Source organism: Petaurus breviceps, unplaced genomic scaffold (genome assembly GCF_028583685.1).
Source record: "Petaurus breviceps papuanus isolate PSGF00001 unplaced genomic scaffold, PetGlider_PUasm1.0 99, whole genome shotgun sequence".
Lineage (NCBI taxonomy): Eukaryota > Metazoa > Chordata > Mammalia > Diprotodontia > Petauridae > Petaurus > Petaurus breviceps.
In genome coordinates this window covers 232,098-241,630 of record NW_027187465.1, presented here as the reverse complement: position 1 = coordinate 241,630, position 9,533 = coordinate 232,098, and the positions used below count along the sequence as shown (strand labels likewise).

General features: G+C 47.3%; 1 protein-coding gene across 1 annotated transcript in view; it reads right to left on the bottom strand.

Annotated features, from left to right (window-relative positions):
- Positions 1–396, bottom strand: part of PRR14L (proline rich 14 like) — a 62,726-nt gene extending 62,330 nt beyond the window's left edge. Inside the window, exon 1 of the mRNA XM_069081560.1 lies at positions 254–396. The gene's annotated coding sequence lies outside the window, so the exon portion shown is untranslated. The remainder of the gene's footprint in view (positions 1–253) is intronic.
- Between the last annotated feature and the right edge of the window lie 9,137 nt (positions 397–9,533).

The following is a 9,533-nucleotide window of genomic DNA, read 5'->3' as shown; positions in this document are numbered from 1 at the left end:
GGGGCGCTCGGGGCGACCCTGTCGGGACATGGCTGGCGTTGGGGGGAGCCGGAAGGCTGAGAGCGCTCCACCATGGGGCGTGCGCGAAGGGCCCCTCCTCCCGTCTGTCGCGACATGGCGGAGCCGGTCGCGACATGGCCGGGCCCCTCCCCGCACCCGCGCCACTGACCGCGGCTGGCCCCATTCCCCCGCCGTCGCCTTCTCGGCCCTTCCCCCACCCCGGAGCCGCCGCTACCGCGGCTGCAGCTACTACCTGAGCCGAGCGAGGGAGGGAGCGAGGGAGGGCCGGGCCGCTCTCGCCGCCGCCGCCGTCGTCGCTTCTCTATGGTCGCCCGCACTTCCCCATCCGGGACCCGCAGCAGGCTGACTGGCCACGCAGGCGCACTCGCCCTGCCCCGCGCCAGCCACGCGGGCTCTTCCGAGCTCGGCCGCCCCGCCCCCCTGGCCCCGCGCCCCCCCCCCCCCCCCCCCCCCCGCCCGCCCCCACCCCCCCCCCCCCCCCCCCCCCGCCCCACCCCCGCGGGCCCTCCCGCGCCCGCCCCCCCCCCCCCCCATAGAGAAGCGACGACGGCGGCGGCGGCGAGAGCGGCCCGGCCCTCCCTCGCTCCCCCCCGACGCAACCGGCCTTCTGTGCAGCCCCGCCCCCTCCCTGCGGCTCCGCTCCTGCCAATTCACTTCACTTCACTTCACTTCACTTCAGTTCTGCTTCTCTGGGAGATGTTGGTTGTAAAGGCCATCTAGCCCCGCACCTGGCGCATAGTAGGTGCTTCATAAGAGCCGCTTCCTTCCTCTCCTCTCTGCAGTGCTTAGCCCCATACCTAGCACATAGTAGGTGCTTCATAAATGCGGTTTCCTTCCTCTACTCTCTCCAGAGCTTAGCACAGTGCTGGCATGTAGTAGGTGCTTCATAAATGTTCATGCCTTTTCCAGCTCTCCTCCTCTTCACTTCAGGGCTCCTTCTCCATCTTCTCTGCCACAGAGAAAAAGATAGACACAGATATAGCCAGAATGAAGGGTTCACTGTGATGGAGAATTCCCAGATGGGGAAGCCCCCTTCGCCAGGACAGGTTGGCACCTTCTCTGCCACTGTTCAAGCTCTGAGAGGTAGATTCCTTAGGCAAGGTCACTCAGCCAGTATCCGTGAGCCTGGCTGCCACACTGGCCCCTCTACAGGAGACATGGGAAGAAGATTTAACTATTGGGGCAGGAGAGCTGGGGACCATCTGACCAAGCTTTGAAGAAACAGGATGATAAGGGGCAGAGGGTGAGGGCCATTAGGGTCTGGCCTTCGGAACCCACTCGCCCTCTTCCTCCCCCTTCTTAGCCTTGGGGCCGTGGGCCTTCTCTTTCCCTCTCAAAGTCTAGGGTTGGGCCTCTGTAAGGCAGAGATAACTAAACCTGCCCAGCCTATCTATTGCCCTGCAGGGCTTTTCAAGACTGTAAATAGGGCCTTATAAACACCAGGCTCTAGGTCAGGAATTATCATAATAAATGGTTTTGATGCTTTGAGGCCTAAAAACTCAAGTACAATTCAGAATCATTCTTTTCAGATCATTACTTTTTCCTCTAGAGAAAAAATCAAATCAAATTCTGTCAGCGATCTCTTCAGAGTATTTTCACATGGAATTCTAGCTGTGAGGTTGGAAGGGCCTTCAGATGCCATGGAGTGCTAGCCTCTCATTTAACATGAGAAAACTGAGGTCACTTGCCCAGGGCCACTTAGTTAATAAGTGTCTGAGGCAGGATTTTAATCCAGATCTTGCTGAACCCCTCCCCACATACATACTCCTCCCCAGAGGCCTTATTACTGATATAAAATGTGCCAAAGGGCAAACAAAAGGAATTCTGTTTATTTTTTCAATCAAAAGGTGTTCTTACTGAACAAAAGAAATGGGTGGAATAATCAATGGGTTCCCCTTACAGAAGAGGTCCATGACTTCATAACAATTTATGAAGCTCCTGCAGGGCTCTCCCCACTCCAGGCCTGGGCTGCTGGTGGGTCTGCCTGGGCTGGAGTCCAACTCCTCCATTGGAATGTCTTGGTCTTCTGACTTTTTGAAATTCTCAATGTTCCCCCACCCCCTTCACCTAAAACTCCTTCACCTAAAACTAGAACAAAAACGGAAATAGGGGAAAAACGGGGCCTGACCAGCCTGTGGGAGAACTGAAGCCTCTCCTTCTGGGTCTCACTGGGCAATGTTATCAGAGCAGTCCAAATAAGAGTGAACAGTTGGGAAAAGGAGAAAACGTCCGAGTGTCTGGTCCTTGAGGCTTTCTGAAGCCGTCATTTCTGGCACCCAGGCCATCCCTCTGCCACATGGGGAACTGGCCGGGGCCAGCTAGAGGACGTCTCTGCGTGCTCAGGACTCCAGGGTGCTTCCATTAGGCCTCACATCTCCCTTGTTGGAGCAGGCTTCTCAGACTCCATGGGGAGATGTAGTCCTGGTGACCTGCCTAGGTCCCTTATGTAAGCAAACATCGATTAAGTCTCTGCAATGAGCCAGGAGCTAGGTCTTTGGGTGCAAAAGCAAAGCTATCCCAGAGCTTATGTGTAAAGGGCCACATAGACAGGTTATCATGGGCTCATCACCAGGGAGGAATTCCTTTGGCCACAGAAATTCTCCCAATGATTTCTGGAGTGAAAGAGGCATGATCTACATCAGAAAAGGGAGGCCTCAGGGGCCTTTTCATCAGCCCCTGGCTGCTGATGGCAAAGCCCTGTCCTCCCTCTTTCAGGGCTCCTCAAAGAAAGGCACCCCTGTGCTGTGGGCAGGACTTACCCCACTCTGGGCTCCAGCCACAATGGATGCCCAGACTTTTCTGCATCTCATCCTGCCCCCTTCTGTCTCTGTGTCTTTCTGCATTCTCTTTCAGAACCAGCTCGGGGCACCTGCTCTGAAACCCAGAATTGGGAGTGAGTTCTCCTGCCTCCATTCTCTAATAGGACTGTCTCAGTTGCTTCTCATGAGATCTAGACCTTAGAGTTTTGGAGGCAGGCAGTGTAGCACAGTAAGAGTTCAGGTTTTGTGTCCAACTCAGGGGCAGCTAGGAGGCACAGTGAATAGAGTACCGCCCTGGAGTCAGGAGGACCTGAGTTCGAATGTGACCTCAGACACTTAACACTTGCTGGTGTCGTGCCTGGTTTTCCCCACAACCCCCCCTCCCCCAAGGAAGTGAGCAGACTGCCAGGTCAGCTCTGCTGTCACCTGCATAGAAGTGGGGCTTCTGGGGGAGTTTCAAGGTGTGTACTGACCAATCACTGCTTACGTAAGGCCCCCTTTATAAGCTAAGGTTCTGCCCCAGATCGGGGCTGTTGCTGGCTGCTACTGCTGTTACTGTACCTGAGACATGGGTGGTGCTGGCTTAGCCCGCCATGTGACCTGATCAGCCACATGGCGTTTTTAATAAAGGGTCCAATTATAAAATTACTACTTGGGTCTTGTTCGCATTAATCAAGGTACAGTACTACACTAGCTATGTGACCTTGGGCAAGTCACCAATTGCCCTGCCTTCCCCCTCCCAAAAAGCAAAAAATATTGTGTTCAACTCTCTGTGACCCCACTTGGGCTTTTCTTGGCAAAGATATGGGAGTGGTTTGCCATTTCTTTCTCTAGCTCATTTTACAGATGAGGAAATTGAGGCAAACAGGGTAAAGTGACTTGCCCAGGGTCACACAGCTAGGAAGCGTCTGAGGCCAGATTTGAACTCAAGAAGATGAATCTTCCTGACTCCAGGTACTGTGCTCTGTGCACTATAGCGCCCCCTTAGTGGCCCAAATCTCACTTGGCTGCTGCCTGTGAGACTGTGTCAGTCCCTTTCCCTTTTTTGCTCCTAAAGTTTCTCCTAAAAACAAGGATTGGAAGAGTCCTTCCTGACTCCACCCTCAACATTGGGATTCTGGACACTTGACTCAACCTCTCTAGCCATCAGTTTCCCCATCTGTAAAGCAAGCAGGCTACTTTCAGATTGAATTCTGTGCATCTTGTCTGGCAGAGGGAGAAAAGTAGCCCCAGAGAAACTACCATTTACTTCAAGTTCTTTTGGAAGATTTTGTTTATCTGACCTCAATCCACACTACAATGTGAACCTTTACATATACAATGAAGAGTAGGGGGAAAAAAAAGATTACTTATGAAATCAGGAAGCCCAATTACATCCTGCTTATTTCCTTTTAAGAAGTATATAATCGATTTTAAAGTTATTCTCAAAGCTATCTTCCTTGTCTATCCTGCTGAAGCTCCTGTTCTCTTTCATGGATTCTTTTAAATGCTTCATTGACAATGTCCTTGTCTTTCTTTTCCTTTTTTTTTTTTTGAGCATGACTATCACTCATCCCTTCTCATTCAATTCTCCCCCAACCAAAAAAATTTAAGACCCTCTCTTGTAACTAGAAAGATGTGGAAGCAAAACAAATCCACCTGCCCACTACATCTGAAAACATAGGTCTCATTCTACAGCTCTTGCCTATGAAAAGGCAAGGGTATAGAATTCTGGAAGGGTATAGAAGTAGCAAATTTCATGGTGGATTCTTTAGAGGAGTGATTGGTTATTGCATTGATTAGAGTTGCCTTCCAAAGTTACTTTTCTTTATAGTGTTGTGGTCATTGTATCAATAGTTCTCCTGGTTCTGTTTACTTCACTTTGCCTCAGTTCATAATAAGTCTTCTCAGGTTTCTCTAAATCCATTCCATAAATTTTTATAACACCATAGCATATCATTACCTCATATACCATAATTCCTTCAGCCATTCCCAAATAAATGGGTATCCCTTTGATGTCTGCTGCAACAAAGAGTGATGCTATGATATTTTTGTACACAAAGGTCTTTTCCCTCTTTCTTTGATTTCCTTGGGCTGGCTTAAAGGATATACATGGTTTAGTGACTTTGAGCATATAGTTCCAAATAGTGCCCATTTTTTCAGCATCTGAGGGTGCAGTTTGGCTGGGCTGAATGCCTTGAATTCATCAAGGACTCTCTTACTCTTATTACATATCTTGGGTATCAGCAGCCTGGTAGTCATTTCTCTTTTCTTCCATGCAATGATCATTCTCCTTGGTAGAAAAAATCATAGCAAAAAAACATGAGCTGCTCTCTCTTCTCTGAGTTGTATTTTATCCTCGCCCCTCCCCTGCTTTCACCATCCACACTAAGCAGTGACTCCCTGTCTTCTTCTGTACCTGTATTTCTTCCAATATAGCTTAAAAATAACCCCAAACCCCAGCCCATTTGGTTGTCCTGAGCTCTTCATTCTAAGAATTAGACATAAGAAGTAGTTCTTTGACACTATACTTTGAGTTTTCCTTGTTTGTTAGAGTGCTTCTGAATTTCCTCTCCCAACTCTCACTGAACTATTAGATTGGGTCCTCAGATTATTAAGTATTCTAGGGGTAACTCTGAGACCTCTGGGTCCTCAAGTGCGGCCCTGTGACTGAATTCAAACTTCACAGAACAAATCCCCTTCATTTGTTCTGTAAAACTTGGACTCAGTCACAAGGCCCCACCCAGGTCTTAGAAAGGCCACATGTTCCCCACTGCTGGTCTAGATCCTGCTGAGGTTCAACTCCCAAATGCTAGGTTTCTATGAAGTCATTTTCTCCAAGCCCAGAACAGGCCAATGTAACTACCATATGTGACGAGTTATCCTGATAATCTGTTTTAAAAAAATTATTTCATAACAAAATATCAGTCACTTCTTGTAATTCTCTAGACACAGATTCATGTATTGGTTTTGTTCTTTATCCATTCATTTCCATTCATTTTTTAAAAGTGTTCAACACATTTGAACTCATGGGACCTTCTCATGCTACTTTACATCGGTATGTTCACTCATTTTTAGTTGGGTCTGATTTTCCATGACCCCATTTGGGATTTTCTTGGCAGAGACACTGAAGTGGTTTGCTTTTCCTCTTCTGGATAATTTTACAAATGAGGAAACGGAGACAAATAGGGTGAAGTGACTTGCCCAGGGTCACACTGCTGGTAAGTGTCTGAGGCGATTAGGAACATGAGTCTTCCTGACTCCAGGCCCAGCACTCTATCCAACTGCCCCTATATTGGTATAGTGCCTTATAATTTTTTTTAAATTTCTCCCTCCCAGTGCCCCAGAGTCATTGAATAATTAAAAAATCAAAACCCTGATAATAATTGCACATGGTCCAGCAAAACAAATTCCTGTGTTGGCCATGCCCAAATATGCATGTATAATTCTGAATTCTAAGACCATTGTCTCTTTGGCAGGAGGTAGGTGGCATGATTCATGTTCAGACCTCTTGCCTTGGGGTTTATCCTAGCATTAGCCAGAGTTCTAAAGTCTTTCTAAGCTGCTTTTCTCAATAATGTTTTTGTCATTTTGTAAACTGTATCCGATCATGGAGGTCTCTCCAATTTCCTCACTGCTCTGGGTTTAATATAATTCTATTACATGCACATACCACAAACTGTTTTGCCATTTTCCAATAGGTCTGTACTACCTTAGTTTCCAGTTGGGTTTTTTTTTTTTGGTCTACTGTGAAAAGAGCTGCTATAAATAATGTTGTACACAAGCATCCTTTTCCTTTGAACTCTTGGGGTGATAGGTCCAGTATCAAAACAGTTGGGTCAAATGGTATGCCGCAACTCGGTAACACTGGAGGTATAGTTTCTAATTGTTTTCCAGACTGGCTGGACACATCCAGAGTTCCAACAACAATGCTTTAGTTTATTTTCCTGAAGTTCCTCCAACATCTGTCGTGTCATCTCTACCCATCTGATGGGGGTGGGATGGAACCTCAGAGGTACTTTAATTTGCATTTCTCTAATTATTACTGATTTGGACCATTTTTTCCCTTGTGGTTATTGATAGCTTGTTTTTTTGCTTTTCAAACTGTCTGTCCATGTCTTGGCACTGTTTCTCTACTCGGGCATGGTTCCTCTTACTCATATAAATTTGAATCAGTTCCTTATATATCTTAGAAATGAGACTTTTATCAGAAAAATTTACTGCAAGGACTTTCCCTCCTTCCAATGACCTGTTTCCATTCTAATTTTAACTCAAAATTTGTTTGTGCACAACCTTTTCAATTTTACATAATCAAAATGGTATTGACATTTTTTCTTTCTGATCATGCATCTTTTGCATTTATCCTCTAATTTTTTTTCAAGGTCACACGGCCAGTTATTTCTGAGTGTGGTGCTAAGTATCTGAGGCTGGATTTGATCCCAGGTTATCCTGACACTGGGGCCGGTGCTCTTACTCACTGGGCCACCTAGCCACCCCTAAGCATTTGGGGTTAAGTAACTTGCTCAAGGTTACGCGGCCAGGTGTTTCTGGGTGGGTGCTAAGTGTCTGAGCCCAGATTTGATCCCCAGGTCATCCTGACACTGGAGCCGGTGCTCTTACTTGCTGTGCTACCTGGCTGCCCCCTCTAATTTTTTTTTAAATTGTATACTCATTTTTCAGTTGTATCTGATTCTTTGTGACTCTTTTTGGGGCTTTCTTGGCAAAGATACTGAGAGGAGTGGTTTGCCATTTCCCTCTCGAGCTCATGTTACAGATGAAGAAACTGAGGCAAACAGGGTGAAGTGTCTTGCCCAGGGTCACACAGTTAGTAAGTGTGAAAGCATTTGAATTCAGGAAGGGGAGTCTTTCTGACTCCAGGTCTGGTACTTTATTCTCTATAGAGCCACCTAGCGGCCCTTATCCTCTGTTACTATCCCATGTTTCCATCTTGTGTGTGTGTATATTTAGGTTTATCTATCTATCTATCTATCTATCTATCTATCTATCTATCTATCTGTCTGTCTGTCTGTCTGTCTGTCTCTGTCCATCCATCTGTCCATCCGTCCATCCATCCATCTATCTATCTAATCTGATAGTTGGCATTCACATTGACCTTTTCTGATAAATTCCATTTTTCTTCCTCTTTAGGACCGTTTCCATTTATGTCTTCAGAATTTCATTGTTTAGTTTCTTCCATAACATTCTATCATATTTTCCCATCATCCCAGGAAGCGTTTCATGTGGAGACGGAGTCAGCCATCCCCACCAGCTGCTGTTCACAGAGCAGCCATGCCAGGCTAGCTGAAATATCAAGGTACTTAGGAGGACAGACAGGAGGCAGTTTTGCCAGGCAGGTCAAACCCCCACCTTGATCAGCATCTCCCCTCATACCCTGATAGAGGCAGCCCAGGAATTTGAGCCCCACAACTGTGGAAATGGCCATGCTTCCAGCCCAGTGTCCTCAGCCACCATCCTGGGAAGCTGCCCTCAGGGAGATGTGGCCTGGACTAGCTGTAGCAGGGGCTGCAATCATAGCTACTGAAGACCCAGGACAGAAAGACATCACCAAAGTCCTTGACGTTGTCAAATGGATCAACACCAGGAACCAATATGATTTAATCACTGGATATAATAATACTATTCATATAATGCTTACTATATGCCAAGTACTCGGCTAAGCTTTTTACAATTATTATCTCATTTGATCCTCACAACAACTCCGGAGGGAGGTGCTATTATTATCCTTATTTGACAGATGAGGAAACTGAGACATTAAGGTTAAGTGACTTGCCCAGATAGTGTCTAAGGCTGCATTTGAACTCAGGTCTTCTTGTCTCCCCCATTAGAATATGGGTTCCTAGAAAGAAGAGACTCACAGTTCTATTTGTATTGCCAATGCTTTGCACACAGTAGGCACTTAAATGCTTTATTCATGCAATCCCATTAATGATTTCTCCCAAAGAAATTTCATCCCTGGGATCCTACTTATTTTTCCTCTGAATTTTCTGAAATCTGCTCTCCTAGGATCCAGGGAGCCTGGCAGACTAGGCCTGGATTTCCTCTCCTCCCACACAAGCCCTCTGAAGGAGCAATTAATCCCTTATCTCCCATCTTCCCATCATTCCCACCCCAATAACCAGCTCCTCCCTATTAGCCACAATCAGATTCAAAACAGAGCTAGCCCTTGTTGGCTCCCCCACCTCCGGAAGCTGGAATCACCATTAAAGCACATCTGCTTTTGGCAAAGAGAGACAGAGATATTGGGAGAAAAGAGATATTTAGAGACAGAGATATGGAGAGAGGGGAGAGACAGAGAAACATATGGAGAGGGGGGAGAGAGACAGAGACAGACACATAAAGATGGAGAGATGCAGAGATAGAGAGGCAGAGAGACATTAAGATAGAGAAATGTTGAGAGACAGACACAGACAGAGACACACACACAGAGACAGCACCAGGAGATGCCCTCCATCGTCCTCCCTCAGGCCTCGTCCCCACTAGCTCCTCCCCCGCCCCTGCCCCAGGCCTTCATTTGTGCCCAGATAATTCCCCCAGGATTCTGGCATTTCCTTGCACAGCACATCTTCCTATTTACTATTAGCTCCTCTCTACCTATTACCATCTTTGCTTTCATCCAGCGAATTGTCATGGTCCTGGCCTCTGGCCTCCGGGCCCTCTCCTTAGCCCTGGGCTCTGGGCTCTAGGCCCTCTCCTTGGTCCTGGCCTTTGGGGCCTCTCCTTCATCCTGGCCTCTGGCTTCTAGGGCCTCTGCTT